The sequence below is a fragment of the Bos indicus genome, chromosome 24, assembly GCF_029378745.1.
Source record: "Bos indicus isolate NIAB-ARS_2022 breed Sahiwal x Tharparkar chromosome 24, NIAB-ARS_B.indTharparkar_mat_pri_1.0, whole genome shotgun sequence".
Classification (NCBI taxonomy): Eukaryota; Metazoa; Chordata; class Mammalia; order Artiodactyla; family Bovidae; genus Bos; species Bos indicus.
In genome coordinates, this window is record NC_091783.1 from 30706005 (window position 1) to 30724597 (window position 18593).

Sequence of the window (18593 nt, forward strand, 5' to 3'; positions counted from 1 at the left end):
AAAGTTCAGTTAGTAAATGGCAAAACCAAGGCTCTCACTTGAACTTTTCATTCAACACATTTTAATTGAGCACCTACTATGTGCCAGTCACTGATGATCCAATAAAGATTGAGGTGGAAGGTCTCATTTCTCATAAACTTGACATTCAAATAGGAGAGACAGACATTAGAACTAACAAAACTGTCACTGAAATAGACCAAAGTGACCAGAGGCAGCTACTACCTCCCCATCACTTGGGTCTCACCCGCACCGGAGCAGGTCCCACATGCTAAGCACATGTGCTCCTCCAGCCCCAGAGGAGGCTCTGTGCGAGCCCAGAGCAGATCGTCCTGTGACTGGCCTCGTCCACTCCCCTAGGTACAGGTGGGCGCTTTGAAATCAGACTTACAGTTTCCCCAATTAAAATATTAGGGGGGACTTCCCTGGTATTCCAGTGGCTACGACTCTGTGTTCCCCATGATGGGGGCCCCAGTTCAATCCCTGGTCCAGGAACTAGATTCCATGTAAAGTAACTAAAGATCCCACATGCTGCAACAAAGAACCAGCACAGCCAAATAAATATTTTTTTTAAATATTAGGGGAAGGAACGTAACCTGCATAGAACAGATGTTAGCACTGTTCCTTTCTTAAGAACTCGGGGTGGACAACACATCTTTCCACCTTAGCTTGAGGGCAGATGGAAGATACGGAAGCCCAGGAAATGATCCAGATTCAAGGCTCAGAATCTACTTCCTGGACAACAAAGCCCCGCCTCCTTATTTGCTGAAGTGTTAGTGTCTCAGTTGTGTCTGATTCTTGAAACCCCATGGACTACAGCCTGCCAGGCTCCAATGTCCATGGGATTCTCCAGGCAAGAATACTGGAATGGGTAGCCATTCCCTTCTGCAGAGGATCTTCCCAACCCAGGGATTGAACCCAAATCTCCCGCATTGCAGGCAGATTCTTTACTGTCTGAGCCACCAGGGAAGCCCTCTCGCTAGGTTATGTGTAACCCTTACGATGTGATAGCTTCAGAGTTTATCCAGTTGATTGTGGGCAAGGTCCTCCCATGCCTTCAAAGGACTGGGGTCTTCTTTCTCTCGGGCATGCACTTCCCCAAACTGTGTCACTAAGGACATTTGTCAGAAAATGTGTACTTTTCTCCCCACTCCTGTACAAGAAAGCAGGTAAGATATTATTGCTGGAAGCAGGAGAAAATATCAACATGGGTTGGGCACTGGCTTCTCCGTATTTGTGATGCTGAAGGATCGTGGGATTAGCGTTTAAGAGTGAGGTCACCTGGCATGGCTGCTGGTTATACTGCCCTCATCTCTCTGGGTGTTAATCAGGCCAAGTCACCTAAACCAATTTATGAGAAGCTCTTGATGAGACAGGCATTAACTGGAATACCTGGTCAGGTGACCTTGAGAATCCCTTCTGCCCTAAGAACCTATGATTTCATCCTGGACAAAAAATGTCTACAGATCAGAATTGTACAAAAGTTTATAAATTAGATCGCAGTTCAAAGACATGAAGGAATTCTGTTTTGGAGTCCTCATTTTCTCTTAATGTGACCTCCAGTATCTGGTCAGGCTATTTAATGTTAAAGATACCTTTCTATACTTTCTAGTGTTTGTTGCCATTTTGGGCTGGGTTTATGTTTCAAGGATGTATGTCTTTGTTTTTCCCCCATAATATTTGAGTTAATATGATGTATAAAGTGGTATATCTGATTTAATGATCTCAGCCTGTGGTTGAAAATTTCTAACCAATTTAGGGTTGTTTTCTCCTTTATTTGCTGTATGCAGAGTGGATAGCCCTTCAAGAACTAATGGTTGAATGTTTTTTAAAGTGAGTTGATAGTTTCATTAGATCCCTTTGTATAAGAATCATTCCTGGCATGTTGCTTCCTTTTCTCACTGCTCTATCCCCAGCTCCTGGCACAGTGATTGGGCACATTTTAGATGCACAAAAGTATTTGTAGAAGAAAATAAAAATATTTTGTAATAACAGTAAAGGTTAATGTATAATCTCTGCCTTCCTAGCCTTGAGCAGAATGGATCTAAATATTTTTGCTCTCATTTGAAAAAATGAAAATGAATTCTTTCACTGTGAAGGTTGGAAATAAAACGCTCCTCCAACAACATATAAGGGAAAAAAATAAAACACACATTTCCATAAATACCTGTGGCACACCTACGGTGTACCTAGCACTGTTCTCTTCTCCGAAGGTCAGACGATTAAGACAGTGCCCTGAAGACTAAATCCAGCTCTGTACTGCGTATGTTGCAGATGTAATTCGTTCTCTTCCGCTGATTTCCTAGCACATGACAGGGATCACAGACACTCAGATAAACAAGCCTCCAGGTTAAATATGGTGATGGTAGCCGTGCTGGCCTAGTAGAGATGCAGGTCTGTGGTGGTGCCCTCCGGGGATGACAGATGAGGTGGGCAGGACGAGGGTGGCCTTGCCTGGAGGTCCCCACACCTGGACTTCCGCCTGTTCTGTGCTTCATGTCTGGACAGTGTTCACCTCTCCACCTCCGGCCTACTCAGATTTTCCTTTCTTTTTTCCCTTCCCCAGAGCCCTCATTTTTTCTCCTCCTCCTTTCCCTGGCTCCACCTCCAACCTCATAACAATGGAGAGAAACCCTTTTGCAAAGAAATCCATTTGATTTCATAGAATCATCCAGAATGTAGTGTTTGCTCCAATTACAGAGTTGTCAGTGCACAACTACGAATTTCTTAGGGAGGGAACTCCGACTTTAGGGAGGTCAGTGTTAGATAACTTGGGCTTAGGGGAAAGAGTTCCTTTTGCTTGTCTGTCTGTCTGTATCTGTCTCTCCAGCTGTCTGCATTGGGCTTCTGTGGTAATTTGGCCTCTTGTTTCTCTCCTGTGTCAATTTTATCAATATTAGGACGTAGTGTACTGTGTTAGAAAATATCAATGACTGTTGTCACTAATCCCATTTCTCTTTTATGAAGTTTGATCATAGACTCCAGACACCTCTTTGATTGCTGGCAGATAAATCTTTAGATAGATAGATAAGTAAATCTTTATCTGCCAACACTCAAAGAGGTGTCTGGTAGCCCTGGTAGCTCAGCTGGTAAAGAATCTACCTGGTAAAAGAATCTGCCTGCAATGCAGGAGACCCCAGTTCCATCCCCGGGTTGGGAAGATCCCCTGGAGAAGAGAATGGGTGCCCACTCCAGTATTCTTGGGCTTCCCTGGTGGCTCAGACAGTAAAGAATCCGCCTACAATGCGGGAGACCTGGGTTCAATCCCTGTATTGGGAAGATACCTTAGAGAAGGGAGTGGCTGTCCGCTCCAGTGCTCTTGCCTGGAGAAATCCATGGACAGAGGAGCCTGGCAGACTATAGTCCATGGGGTCGCAAAGAGTCGGATACAACTGATGGTCTGGTCTGTTGTGGATGGGCTCTAAGCAGAGGAGGACAGGATTCAACTTGTTTGCCTTTTTGTGCGTGTGCTTTTGTTGTTAACAAGTTCTGTTCTGTTGAGAGATGTGGACCTTGGATTGCAGAGGAATTGGAGCAAGGGAGAGGTGATGGTGTCCAAGGACTAAGATAGTAGCAGATGGTTCCCAGAGATATTTGGGAGGTGGACTCCTCAGGGCACGGAGGTCGGTGTTGTGGGGACAGGAGTTCAGGTGATGGACAGACAGATGAAGGGTGAAAACCCTCCCCTGCACCGGGGTTAGGGGGTGGTGGGGGGTGAGGGCGGGGGAAAGCCCTGGGGGCAGATGTTGAGCTCTGCTTAGGGATTTGAGAGGCTCAGGGACACCCGAGGGGCATGTCAGATAAGCAGGCAGATAAACAGGTCTGGCAGAAGTTGTCTGGAGGATAAAACTTGGAAGTTCACCAGTTTGTGGATGATAATGGAAGCCACTTGGGGTGGATTGTTTTGCTTAGAAAGAAATCCTAGCTGGAGAATAAAAGAGAGCCTGAAGAAACTTGAATATTGGGTGGAAGGACAGAGAAGGGGGTGGCCTGGCATACAGCCAGGGTGGGGGATGCCTGGGGCACTGGGGGGTTGGGGTGTAGTGTAGTGGGGCCAAAGGGAGTGGTGGGTTTTGTTAATGGGCCTGAGATTGCCATAAGATGAGACCTTGGGGTACTACGCCCTCTGGCTTCTCCACGGAGCAGTTCTGTGGGGTGGCGGGCAGCGGGCAGAAACCATAGGGAGGGAGCTGAAGGAGACATGAGAGGTGAGGACCCAGGAACAGCTGAGCTACTTCCGGGCTTGACCATCCAGGAGAGAGGGAGCTAGAGGGAGCTAGGGCCGAGACAAGTTGGCAGGGGATTTCATGTATTTTTAACATGGGAGACACGTGACCATGTTTACATGCTGATGGGGAGGAGGTGATGGAGCAGGATGGAAGGAATGGGGATGAGAGTTGGGGCATACCAAGGACAGATGGGGTGGCTGGTTTGGTGGCTGGCTTGGGGCAGTCTTGTTTACATTTGATGTACTTTTCAAAAATCGTGGAAGGGAAACGGTGACCCAGGTTAGACTCAGATGACATTGAGACCTCACCTCCTCTGCCAGCCCTCAGTATCCCAGCCCCCTCCATCAGCGTTCCCCAGGGAGTCTGGGATCCTGGTGGTGAAAGATCCCCACTTCAAGTGCCTTCCTCATTCACCCGGAGAACATCCATTGTGTTTTAATTGAGTCAGTGACAGAGGGGAGGATCCCTTTCAAGGTAGGGGCCCATTTAATCCAAAGGGAAGCTAAGTAAAATAGGAACACTGTCTGAAACCGTTTCTCAGGGAGGGAATGAATGAGTTACAGGAGAACTGCTGGGTCTCAAGTTTCTTAGAATGAAGATGGACACTTGTTGGCATCACTTTAACTGATGCTGAGTATCGTGTGAGTGTGTGTGTGTGTGTGTGTGTGTGCAGGCAGAAACAGTTTTTAACTTTCAGGCTTCTGGCTTTTTCTGGGAGGAAAAAAAATTGCTGTAATTTGTGAAAAGTATGACTTTTAAAATGTTTTCTCAATTGATAAACTTTATATTTTAGAGCAGTTTTTGGTTCCCAGGAAAACAGAGCAGAAAATTCAGAGTGCCCATAGATACCATGTCCCCAAACAGTACGGGCTTCCCAGGTGGCACCAGTGGTAAAGAACCTGCCTGCCAACGCAGATGTGGGTTCGACCCCTGGGTCAGGAAGATCCCCTGGAGTAGGGCATGGTAACCCACTCTCCTACTCTGTTCTTGCCTGGGGAATCCCATGGATGGAGGAGCCTGGGGGGCTACAGCCCACAGGGTGGAAAAGAGTCAGTCCTGACTGTAACGACTTAGCACACACACGTACAGTACAGCCTGCTGCACTGTCGGTGGTCCATTGTTACAGTTGGTCACCTCCGCTGACACCTCCGAGCACCCACACTCCACAGTGTGCATTGGGGCTCACCCTGATGTCGTACATTCTATAGGATTTGACAGATGACCAGTGTCTGCGTCCACCGATGCAGCATCGGACAGAGTCCCTTCACTGCCCTGAAACATCCTCTGTGCTCTGCCCGGTCACGCCTCCTTCCCCTGTTTCTTTCTATGTGTGTCTGTTGGCTTTTTTGGCAGTTATCTTCTGTGTAAACATAAAAATTAGTTTTTCAGTATCTCCTTCAGAAGATCTTGATAGAACCTTAATAACAGCTTTGAGTTTTGAGTACTTTGGTACATAACAGAAAAATTCAGTCCCTGGTCTGGAATTATGACTTTAAAGCAATAATAGTAATTATTCAGTCTTTATCCTTCTCTCCCTGCCCCACTTTGTAAGCCTCCTGTAGTTAACATTTCAGGGCTTCCATGGTGGCTCAACAGTAAAGAATGCGCCTGCAGTTCAGGAGACCCGGGTCCAATCCCTAGGTCGGGAAGATCCCCTGGAGAAGGAAATGGCAACCCACTCTAATATCCTTGCCTGGAAAATCCCAGGGACTGAGGAGCCTATTGGGCTACAGTCCTTGGGGTCGTAAAAGACTCAGACATGACTGAGCACTAAACAACAACAGTTAACATTTCAAGGAAGGACTTTTCCTGCTCCTCCTTTGGGCATGGGGGGTGGGGGTGGCCGGAAGGGCAGAGAGATTTGCTCTTGACCCTACTAAACTACTAACAGGGCAACTCACTAAGGCCTTGTCCTGGGCCTCTCCGGAGTCTTGAGTTCTGTTCCTAAAGGCCCGTAAGAGAATCAAAGAAGCTTCTTAAAGGTACAGGCAGCAATGTTGGCTGCAGGGGCCTTAAAAGATGAAGAAAGGTCGTGTGGGGATTAAGGGGTTAAAGCATTAGTGTTCAAGGCTCTGCTTTTTACTCTTAGCTACTTTGTACAGAAAGGATGCTGCCTTAAAGCCTGTGGAAACTGGTCATTGTAAATTCTGTGGTTTGAAAATCATTGGGGAAAAAAAAAAAAATCCCAAAATGTGCAGGGAAAATTGGACTGCAAATACTAGTTCAGAGAAGAGCCTCCAAGCGTTCAAGCTTCTTGATTATGGGTTGTGTTTCCATAACCAAGGCTTTACCCAGGTCACCTGGGTTTCCAGCATCCCTGAGGATGCCTCGGAGGAGACGGGGTAAAGTGGGAATCACTTCTCCGATGCCACTTTGCAAGGACGTTGTGACTTTTGATGTTTATTGTTTCGCCCTGGTTCATATTTGCCTAGTATTTTTCTAATGACTTTCACACTCATCCCAAGTGACAGTAGCCAGGAAATCATAGCTTTGATATGCTGGCTGTATTTTCTACTACTTACTAAAACACACAGAACTATTTATTTATTAATGAGAACTATTAATGCATTTATTAATTTATTAAAGCAAGAAGATGCACCGGTCCCCTGTGTGGGAATGTCCGTCTAGACCATAGTCTCCCAGAGGAGGAGGACCCCTGATGGCCTGAAACCCATGAATCAAGGCCCCAGGAGGTTCATCGTGCACGGTTGGTCTCTCCTCCAGTTGCTCCCTGGTCCCCAGAAGTGTCAAGGAAGGCTGCTTCCTTGCTGGTCTCTCCTCACGTTCGACTAAATCACAGTTTTGTACATTCTTGGATTTTGTTTTTTTCGCACCCAGAGAAAAATGCTTGTAAAGACTGGTCTCCTGGGACTTGCTGAGCAGTCCAGTGGCTAGCTGTTTGTCTTCCAATGCAGGGGGTGCAGGTTCGATCCCCTGGTCAGGGAGAGAAGATTCCACATCCCTCCCGGCCAGAAAAACAATGTGTAAAACAGAAGCAGTATTGTAACAAATTCATTTCAGACTTTAAAAATGGTGCACTTAAAAAAAACTGGTCTCTGGCCTTCAGGATTATGTGACAGTGTGGCCTCCGCCCTAGGGGGTGGAGCTTAGAGATACTTAAATCCTTTCCGTATTTCTCAGTTGGGCTTCCCTGGTGGCTCAGATGGTAAAGAATCTGCCCACAGTGCGGAAGACCTGGGTTCAGTCCTTGGGTCGGGAAGATTCCCTGGAGAAGGGAACTCCAGTATTCTTGCCTGGAGAATTCCATGGATAGAGGAGCCTGGTGAGCTACAGTCCATGGGGTGGCAGTGAGTTGGACACTGACTCAGCGACTAACACACTCAGTTACTATTAAACTGAGTAACATGCTTAGTTACTATCAGCAGGTGCTGTGTGGGGTCTGGAAAGGACAACTGTTGTCAGAATGACAAGGGCCTCCCCTGAGCTTATATCTTCTAAAGAGACAAAAGGGGGAATAGGTAACAGTAAGAAAGTAGCACCATACTATATAGTAGGCTGTGTTCTACAGAAGAGGAAATCCCAGGGACATGACAGGTGGTTATGGGGATGTGGGGCCGCTTAGAAGGGACACCGAAAGGCCCACCCTGGGAAGAGTGCTTCAGGCAGAGGAAACAGTATGTGTAAAAGTTTTGGAAAATCTTTGGGAAATGCCAAGTTAGTTCAGTTTAATGCTGGGCTGCAAAAAAAGGCAATGGAGTAGATAGCTGGTTGGATCTTCCTGGAGGTGATGGGGAAATAGGGACCCCGGCTTACACCAACTTATCATGTCCTAGAATTGAACACTGAACACGAGCGGATTGCTAAATGCAACGCGTGCATGTTGGTGTAGTTTGTCTAAAGCTTGAAGCAGGTTCGTCATGGTGGTTTAGTTGTTGTCGTGTTTGACACTGTTCATGGACCGTAGCCCACCAGGCTCCTCTGTACATGGGATTTCCTAGGCAAGAATACTGGAGTGGTTTGCCATTTCCTCCTCCGGGAGATCTTCCTGACCCAGGAATCTGAAACCTCGTCTCCTGCATTTCAGGCAGATTCTTTACTGACTGAGCCACCAGGAAAGCAGGTTACTGCACCTCTTAACTACATCTGATCTGTCAAGGAGCCTTACTAGCGTCTCTGTCTCCTGCAGGGGGATCGCTTGGCCAAAGACCTGGCATGTTAAAGCACCTGGTGAAGGTTTCGCTAGCTGAATCTTCCTGTTAACCCCTGAGGCCTTCTGGAAAGTCTTTATTGGTAGAAAGAGATGACTGTGAGAAATAAACCAAGATTTGCAAAGTTGTTTGGGTAATTCTGCTTTTTGCCAGCCTCATCAAAGGAAGACTGTCGAGACTAGTGGCTGGTATTGGCTGCGTTTTCTAGGAGAGGGATTTTTTTTTTTTTTTTTTTTGAGGAAAATGAACTCTTTTGATATTCCGCATTCTTTCCAGCGAGGCTTTTTGGGCAGAATTTATCCAGGCGGTACATATAAACAGGGAGATCAAGGCATTTTGTTAGGCGAAGAGTAAAAGTCATGGCTCTAACAAATAACTCCAGAAGGGCATATGTGGCTTTGTGCCTTTAGAGTCTTTTCTTAAAGAAATGTTTTGTAATTTAACACATGCATGTAGTAAATTTTTAAAATATGCTATGAAAAATGACTTTGCCGCCCACTCCTGACCTCTGGTTCCCCACTAGAGATAGCCACTGTTACATTTTCTTACAAATTGTTAGGATTCAGCCATTTAATATGCATGTTCAAGATATTGTCTGCATCCCCTATGAGTTTTGAAAGGTAGTGCTTTCTTAAATATTTGGATGTATGGCAGCTATTCAAAGGTCTGGGGGAAAAAATCAGACAATATAGAAAGAAGGTGGAATAATGTCATTGGAATACTGATTCCTGAGCATTAGTGAATTGGGGGGTTCACATAAGTAAAACAAATCATTGCTAAGGGAAAAGTTAAAATCGTGTGTACAGGGACTTCCCTGGTGGTTAAGATTCTGTGCTCCCAATGCAGGGGATCGGGGTTTGATCCCTGGTCAGGGAACTAGATCCTACATGCCGCAACTAAGATCTGGCACAGCCAAATAAATATTTAAAAAAAGAGAGAGAGAAAGAGAGGTGGTTACATATTTAGTTGTAAAATTTTGTACTTACTTTTTTCCCCCCTTAGAACTACTTTTTTTCAATCACTTTTATTAAGGTGGGATTGTTGTTTAGTCACCAAGTCGTGTCTGACTCTTTGCGACCCCATGGACTATAGCCCGCCAGGCTCCTCTGTCCATGGGATTTCCCAGGCAAGAATACTAGAGTGGGTGGCCATTTCCTCCTCCAGGGGGATCTTCTGAATGCAGAGATCGAACCCATGTCTCCTGCATTGGCAGGCAGATTCTTTACTACTGAGACACAAGGGAAGCCCTAAGGTAGGATTACATAGAACAAAGTGTGTCCAGTTTAAGTTCAGTGAATTTATACAGCGTATATACCTGTGTAACTACCATCCCAGTCAATATACAGATCATTTTCATCATCCTAGAAAGTTTCCTCTGGTCCCTCCTCAGTCAGCCCCCTGCCCTTGCCCAGCCCCTTGGCAATCCATCACTGATCTGCTTCCTGCCACTGTGGCAGGAAAAGAGGCATTCTCTTAGCACATTTGGTGGTTGGAGGGGTGGGGGCGGAGTGCGGTCTTTGATTAATGCTACTGGTAAATGTGTTTAGTTGAGGGAAGTGGAACATCAGAATATAGCTGTAATGATATTTTGAGTGAAGTATCACAAGGTTGATCTAAAGATTAAATGAGATAGTGTGTGTCAAGTGTTGTGTATACACGCCTCGCACACAGCGAGGGCCCCCAAGTGCTCCTTGTCACTGTGGTCATTGGTGGGCTCAAGGTGTCACAGCTAGATAATAATCCAGGCCCAAGCTTCTCACCCTTCAGGGACCTGGAGGGTTCACCCCTCTCTAGGGAGGGGTGAGTGTGATGGGGGGAGGGTGAGCCTGTCTCCCCTGCCCCCTCCTCCCCCCACCCCCACTACCCCGTTCCAGCAGCGCAGCCTTATTTTGCTTTTCAACTGTGACTCAAGTGTAAGCTTTCTGGGACTTCCCTGGCTGTCCAGTGGTTAAGACTTCACCTTCCAATGCATGGGAGTGTGGGTTCCACATGGGTCAGAGAGCTAAGATCCCACATGCTTCATGGCCAAAAAACCAAGAACATGAAACAGAAGCAATACTGTAACACATTCAATAACGACTTTAAAAATGGTCCACGTTAAAACAACAAAAAAAACCTTAAACTTTCTTCTGAAAAGTAAGGGTTCCCCATGAACAAACATGGGCGCTCTCCTGAAGTTCAGCCTCCTCATTTAATGACAGGACAAGGTTTATCACCTTTGAGCAGCAGGAGCACTGGAACCCAGCTCTCCAGATTTCTAGCCTTTAGAAAATTAAAACTGGGGCGATGCCAGCCCCACATCGACATTGTAACTTTATGCCGGTTCATAATGGGGACTGTTCTTACCCATCTCAGCATTTCCTGGGCCAGTCAGGCTGGAAGAAACATTGATAGGCATAGACATTGTAAGTTACCTTACAGCGTCTAGTTTGGGACATATTAGTTTGGGACATTTTTAGAGCTAAAATGTGGAATTGGCTGACACCATCTTTTTAGCAGTCATTTTCCCTTTTTTTTTTTTTTTTAACTCTAATTTGTCATATTTTCCTCATCCCTTACCCCTTCATATCACTTTTGAAATGCGTGTGAATTAAGGTCAATTAGCATGTGTGTTGACATCCACCTCCAACTAAATTTTCGAATTATCTTCCTATCCATCTTGAAGAGGTAGTAATTTCAGCTTAAGTGGCAATTAAAAAGCAAAGAATTATACTTAATAACCTCCACCAGCATACCCAAGATCTTCTGTTGTGGCGTCTGAACAAATACTATTCGTCATCAATAATTTAGGTGGGATAGCACGTGACTTCCATTTAGTTTTACAGGGTTATCAAGGGCTCTGGTTCTCTCTGGGGAGATGGCAGAGCGAAAGGAGCTGGCCTTAGAGCCTGCTTACCAGGCGCCTCTCAGCTGTGGGCTGGGAGCAAGACTCCTTGAGCCTCAGTTTCCCTTTTTGGAGAACACTCAAAGTATACCAGCTCTTTTCCAGCCCTGAGTTCATTTGGTATTTATTATCAAAACAGTAATGTGCAAATTCTGTTTTAGACTTGCTGCCTCAAATGTGATCCCACGTTAAGGGACTAACAGTAATTTAGTTAAGTGTATTGTCAGAGTTGACAGTGAGGATATATTCATGCTAATTAGAACAGGTACAGTGAATAGGCTCCTGCTCGAGCTGTCTCATTAAGACTGAATTGAATTGATTTTGATGCTTTTTTACAGATTTTTAAATTAACAGTAACAAGTGGCAGCGATTGGCTCTAAGTGTGGAGCCTTTTACCTAAAACAGCCATATTCTTTCTCCACGATGGTTATTCTTTTACCTTTTAAGTACAGTATGCTCTAATTTCTTACCTCCTCCTACATCCTTCTTTCTTATTATCCAACTAAATGTATTACCACAACCGAATATAGATTTAGAGAGAGATGTGGTAATCACTGCTTAATTTAACGTTTTAATTTCCATAGTCCAACTACATGAAACAGGATGTATCAAGTACATTATTAGCAGGTAAAGTAATTCCAGTGATGAAATTTATTTTGAGTCTTTAGTTTATATAAATGGTTGGCTGAATATTAATGCTAAGATTAATACTGAGATCCTCCCCATTACTACTAACTTCATTTAATTACCTTTTAGTTTAAGATTTCTAATAGAAGGGCAGCACATCTTTAAATGTAAAGATTTAGAATGTTTATTTGTTTCAACAAAACACTTTCCCATATAAAACTAGACTGACTTAAAAACAAGCAGTTACGATTTTAGCATCACTTTGTTTTTTTGTTTTGTTTTTTTAACTTTTAGTTGGAGGATAATTGCTTTACAATGTTGTGTTGGTTTTTGCTGTACAACAGCTCAAACCATCCATAAGTATACACATATCCTGTCCCTCCTGGGCCTCCCTCCCACCCCACTCTCCATCCCATCCCTCCAGGTCCTCACAGAGCTGAGCTGAGCTCCCCGTGCTGTGCAGTAGCAGTAGCTTCCCGCCAGCCATCTATTTTGCATATGGTAATGTACATGTGTCGGTGCTTCTCTCTCAATTCATCCCACCCTCTCCTTGCCCTGCTGTGTCCACAAGTCTGTTCTCAGTGTCTGCATCTCTATGCCTGCCCTGCAAATCGGTTTATCAGTACAATTTTTCTAGATTCCATATATGTGCATTAATATTATACCACACTTGCATAAGAGTTACAGAAGGAGGCATGTTTTCTAGTTCTGGGGGCACTTCTAGTCTCAGGGGAATTCTCTAGGCAGTGGCCGAGGCCCTCATCAGAAGTAGCAGTTTCTGAAGACACGTGAAAAATGATACTTGTGGGACTTAACATAATTGTGAAAGTCAGGCAAGTTTTCATTCACCAAATGTCTTCACTGAGCTAGAAGTTGTCCTTAAACAGACTGGAGAACAAAGTAATAAAAATAAATTCAAAACATGAAAAAAATGAATGTACTGCTTATTATTCTTGGCAGTATAATATCAGAAGTTCATCAATATATACTGTATGTATCAGATAGTATATATTCTCTTTTCTCAGCAAAAAAATAATAATAATACTTGTAAAGTTTAAGTTTCTGGTTGTTTGTACAGTACTGCATACTGCGTAGTGTAATGTAAGCTGGGACTTCACAACAAGTTCAGAACCACTGGAAAACAGAGGGAATGAGAAAGGTTGTGTGAGTGATATACATGTAGACAGGTGTTTTGTAAGTATCTCTTAAAATAATCATTAAGGTGCTCGCTTCGGCAGCACATATACTAAAATTGGAACGATACAGAGAAGATTAGCAAGGCCCCTGTGCAAGGATGACACGCAAATTCATGAAGCGTTCCATATTTTTAAAGCTGTAGTACATATACACAATGGAGTATTACTCAGCCATTAAAAAGAATACATTTGAATCAGTTCTAATGAGATGGATGAAACTGGAACCTATTATACAGAGTGAAGTAAGCCAGAAAGAAAAACACCAATACAGTATACTAACGCATATATATGGAATTTAGAAAGATGGTAGCAATAACCCTGTGTACAAAACTGCAAAAGAGACACCGATGTATAGATCAGTCTTATGGACTCTGTGGGAGAGGGAGAGGGTGGGGAGATTTGGGAGAATAGCATTGAAACATGTATAATATCATGTATGAAACGAGTCACCAGTCCAGGTTTGATGCACGGTACTGGATGCTTGGGGCTGGTGCACTGGGACGACCCAGAGAGAGGGTAGGGGAGGGAGGAGGGAGGAGGGAGGAGGGTTCAGGATGGGGAACGTGGGTATACCTGTGGCAGATTCATTTCGATATTTGGCAAAACTAATACAATATTGTAAAGTTTAAAAATAAAATTTAAAAAAATTTTTAAAAAAATAATCATTAAGTCCTTTAGAAATAAAATAATAATTTATAAAATTAAGACCATCATTAAAAATAATAGCTCTACTTGGGGACTTCCCTGGTGGTTCAGCTCCGAGCTTCCACAGCAGGGGGCATGGGTTCAATCCCTGGTCGGGGAACTAAGATCCCATATGCTGCAAGGTGCTGCCCAAAGAAAGAAGGAAAGAAATAGCTTATTGTTAAAGATTATATTCCAGGTACTAGGTAAGTGCTTCTTGTAACTGTCTACTCCATAACATGAATTACTGATTTTTCTCCATAATCACAAAAAAGCATTATTTTGACCTTGTTTAAAGAATGGGCTTCCTTTGTGGCCCAAATGGTAAAGAATATGCCTGCAATGCAGGAGACCAGGGTTTGATCCCTGGGCTGGAAAGATCCCCTGGAGGAAGGCATTGCAACCCACTCTGGTATTCTTGCCTGGAGAATCCCATGGACAGAGGAGCCTGGTGGCTACAGTCCATGGGGTCGCAAAGAGTTGGACACGACTGAAGTGACTTAGCGCACAGCAGCTCGCAAAGATGGGGAAACTGAGGCAGAGAGCTGTTAAATCAAGCCCAGCAAGCTCGTGATGAAACTAGTGTATAGAAGCCCAGCACTCTGGCCCTGGAGCCCTCAGTTTGACTCTGCCTCTGTGCACTGCTGCTGATGTGTTAGTAATATTTTTCCAAATAGAATTTAGAAAGAATAGCTGTCAATTCATCAGATTATACCATAAAATATTTTACTTCATTTGAAAATGTTATTACTTTTATTACCGAATAAATGTCCACCTAAGTTATTCATAACATTTCTCATAGTGTCTGTTTAAATCGCGTGCTGCTCTCTGTTGCTCTGTTATGTTGCTGGAAGCATTCTGCTTGTTCCAGCCTCAGGTTCGTTTTTTGTTTCCCCTTCTGTTCCTCTTCTCTCTACTGAAGCGGTTTTGAGCACCTTCTGTGGTTAGTGCAGAGACGAGAAAGCAGCTAGTGGTACACCCACCTTTCACAGCCCCTCCTGGAATTCAGTATCAAGTTACTCAATCAGTTGGTTATTAGGCTTCCCTGGTGGCTCAGTTGTAAAGAATCCACCTGCAATGCAGGAGTGAAAGAAAGTGAAGTCACTCAGTCGTGTCCGACTCTTTGCGACCCCATGGACTGTAGCCTACCAGGCTCCTCCATCTATGGGATTTTCCAGGCAAGAGTACTGGAGTGGGTCGCCATTTCCTTCTCCAGGGGATGGATCTTCCCGACCCAGGGATCGAACCCAGGTCTCCCGCGTTGTAGGCAGACGCTTTACCGTCAATCCCTGGGTGGGGAAGATCCCCTGGAGAAGAGAATCGCAACCCATTCCAGTATTCTTGGCTGGAGAATTCCATGGACAGAGGAGCCTGGAAGTGTACAGTCCATGGGGTGGCAAAGAGTCACACAACTGGATGACTAACACTTTCACTTTCAATTGGTTATTAGTGCCTGGTAAGTGCCAGGCTCTGTGCTGGAGACTGAACAAAGCATTGCTGCGGTCCCTGCGGAGGTGCAGTCTAGTTGATGTCCAGGAGTGACTCTGGGTGTGTGCTTAGTCTCTCAGTCGTGTCCGACCCTTAGACTGTAGTTGCGACCCCATTGACTGTAGCTTGCCAGGCTCCTTTGTCCATGGGGATTCTCCAGGCAAGAATACTGGGTGACTCTGAGTACCTCTCATGTATGAAACGCTTCACCCTGGACTGGGATGAAGTGGCGTTCGACTCTCTTTTCTTGTGCAGCCTTACCCCACCCAACCTGAGTCTGTACCTCAGATCTACAGGGACCCAGAGTCAGCCCCACCGAGCTGGGCCCTTATCATTTTCTGTAAACCTCAGCAATGCCAATACGCCTTGCACCCTGCTTCTTGGAGTGTGGGCTGCTAACCCCCGAGTGCTGGTCTTTTTGTTGTGCAGTCTGACAGCATTAGACTTCTGTCATGGGAAGTACGGGTTTATTTTATTTTCACAAAATCCCTTTCGCCTCGTTAGTGTTTGATTTTTCCTTAATTGACATTCGTGCCTATTAACACCCCGAGTTGGTGGGTTTTGTCTTGTCTTTTTCACTTGACGGATGGCATGGGTAGATAACAATCAAAAAGCGTTTGAGGGCCATTGCCCGAAGGAAGAAATCGCTGAAGTCGTTTACTGGAAGGCGATCAGAGCCCTCAATTATGGAGCCTTATAGACTTGCTTTATCATCATCAGTACTGTGTATTCATTTTCCACTGTGTGCAAAAATAAAAATGTATTTCATTAAGTACTGTGGGGAACTGGTAGGAAAAATAACCCGGCAGTGCTTGCCACACCCTGGTTTCACTCTGATGAAGGCTGTAAGCTTTCGCTGGATGCCTGTGATCTTCCATCCTGCTGGCTGGTGTCATTGATCTGTGAGCTCATTTATGGGGCCAGCTTTGCATGAGGGTCACGGATCTATCTACCTGGTTCTCTGAAAGTTAGGCTTGTTCCTCCTGATAATCTTCAGAAGGAAGCAGTACCTAGAGGGATCTTTCAGATTCGTTATAAAGGAGACCCTTGCATATTGTAGGACCTAGAGAACCCTTCAGACCTTCCCCACAAACCTCTGTCTTGACTGTCCACTTAGAGTAGTGGTCCCCAACCTTTTTGGCACCAGGGACCAGTTTCGTGGTAGATGATTTTTCCACGGATTGGGTGGGGGAGAGGGATGGTTTTGGGGTGACTCAAGCGCATTCCGTTTATTACGCTGCTGGTGATCTGACAGGAGGTGGGGCTCAGGTGGTAATGACAGTGCCAGGGATCAGCTGTAAATACAGGTGAAGCTTCTACCCGTGCACACCTCCTGCTGTGTGGCCCGGTTCCTAACAGTCCACAGACCGGGGGTTGGGGACCCCTGACTCAGAGGGGTCAAATGCGATCTACCCTGGAATAAAAGGAGGACCTGGGGGCCAGCAGCCAGGCATTAGAAACTGACCTCCTGAATAGAAGAGCCGACAGGTTGGTTGGGAAACAAGGTGAAACTAGTCTGATCCTCCCTACTTTCCCAACACATCTGCGTTTCTTCCTGTCCCTCCTGCGCTTCCCTCTCCATCAGTTTCTCTTTCCGTCCCCCTCCCACATCACTGGCCTTTTCTCCCTTCCTAAACCTCTCTTGCATCCCTTCTTGTCGCATTTCTTCTTGGTCTCAACTCTTGGGCTATTTTCTCTTCTGCTGCTGCTGTTCTAACAGCAGTTGTTTTTCCTCTTAGATGGAATTCTGCTATCTGCCTCCTCACTCACTATACCACCACTGCCGTTGTTGTGGCATTATATGCTGTAGTTCAGTTCAGTTCAGTCGCTCAGTCGTGTCCAACTCTTTGCCACCCCATGAATCACAGCACGCCAGGCCTCCCTGTCCATCACCAACTCCCGGAGTTCACTCAGACTCACGTCCATCGAGTCAGTGATGCCATCCAGCCATCTCATCCTCTGTCGTCCCCTTCTCCTCCTGCCCCCAATCCCTCCCAGCATCAGAGTCTTTTCTAATGAGTCAGCTCTTCGCATGAGGTGGCCAAAGTACTGGAGTTTCAGCCTTAACATCATTCCTTCCAAAGAAATCCCAGGGCTGATCTCCTTCAGAATGGACTGGTGGGATCTCCTTGCAGTCCAAGGGACTCTCAAGAGTCTTCTCCAACACCACAGTTCAAAAGCATCAATTCTTTGGTGCTCAGCCTTCTTCACAGTCCAACTCTCACATCTATACATGACCACTGGAAAAACCATAGCCTTGACTAGATGGACCCTTGTTGGCAAAGCAATGTCTCTGCTTTTCAATATGCTATCTAGATTGGTCATAACCTTTCTTCCAAGGAGAGAGCGTCTTTTAATTTCATGGCTGCAGTCACCATCTGCAGTGATCTTGGAGCCCAAAAAAATAAAGTCTGACACTGTTTCCACTGTTTCCCCATCTATTTCCATGAAGTGATGGGACCAGATGCCATGATCTTCGTTTTCTGAATGTTGAGCTTTAAGCCAACTTTTTCACTCTTCTCTTTCACTTTCATCAAGAGGCTTTTTAGTTCCTCTTCACTTTCTGCCATAAGGGTGGTGTCATCTGCATATCTGAGGTTATTGATATTTCTCCCGGCAATCTTGATTCCAGCTTGTGCCTCTTCCAGCCCAGAGTTTCTCATGATGTACTCTGCGTATAAGTTAAATAAGCAGGGAGACAATATACAGTCTTGACGTACTCCTTTTCCTATTTGGAACCAGTCTGTTGTTCCATGTCCAGTTCTAACTGTTGCTTCCTGACTTGCATACAGGTTTCTCAAGAGGCAGGTCAGGTGGTCTGGTATTCCCATCTCTTTCAGAATTTTCCACAGTTTATTGTGATCCACACAGTCAAAGGCTTTGGCATAGTCAATAAAGCAGAAATAGATGTTTTTCTGGAACTCTTTTGCTTTTTCCATGATCCAGCAGATGTTGGCAATTTGATCTCTGGTTCTTCTGCCTTTTCTAAAACCAGCTTGAACATGTGGAAGTTCACGGTTCATGTATTGCTGAAGCCTGGCTTGGAGAATTTTGAGCATTACTTTACTAGCATGTGAGATGAGTGCAATTGTGCGGTAGTTTGAGCATTCTTTGGCATTGCCTTTCTTTGGGATTGGAATGAAAACTGACCTTTTCCAGTCCTGTGGCCACTGCTGAGTTTTCCAAATTTGCTGGCATATTGAGTGCAGCACTTTCACAGCATCATCTTTCAGGATTTGAAATAGCTCAACTGGAATTCCGTCACCTCTACTAGCTTTGTTCGTAGTGATGCTTTCTAAGGCCCACTTGACTTCACATT

At 45.1% G+C, this 18593-nt stretch overlaps 1 protein-coding gene and 1 non-coding gene across 5 annotated transcripts in view; both read left to right on the forward strand.

Moving 5' to 3' along the window:
- The window catches only part of KCTD1 (potassium channel tetramerization domain containing 1), a 212581-nt gene that overhangs the window by 127739 nt on the left and 66249 nt on the right, over nucleotides 1–18593 (forward strand). The gene's annotated exons all lie outside the window — the stretch shown is intronic.
- Nucleotides 13129–13235, forward strand: LOC139179531 (U6 spliceosomal RNA). Its single transcript, XR_011563899.1, has one exon. It is a non-coding gene; the product is annotated as a U6 spliceosomal RNA (small nuclear RNA).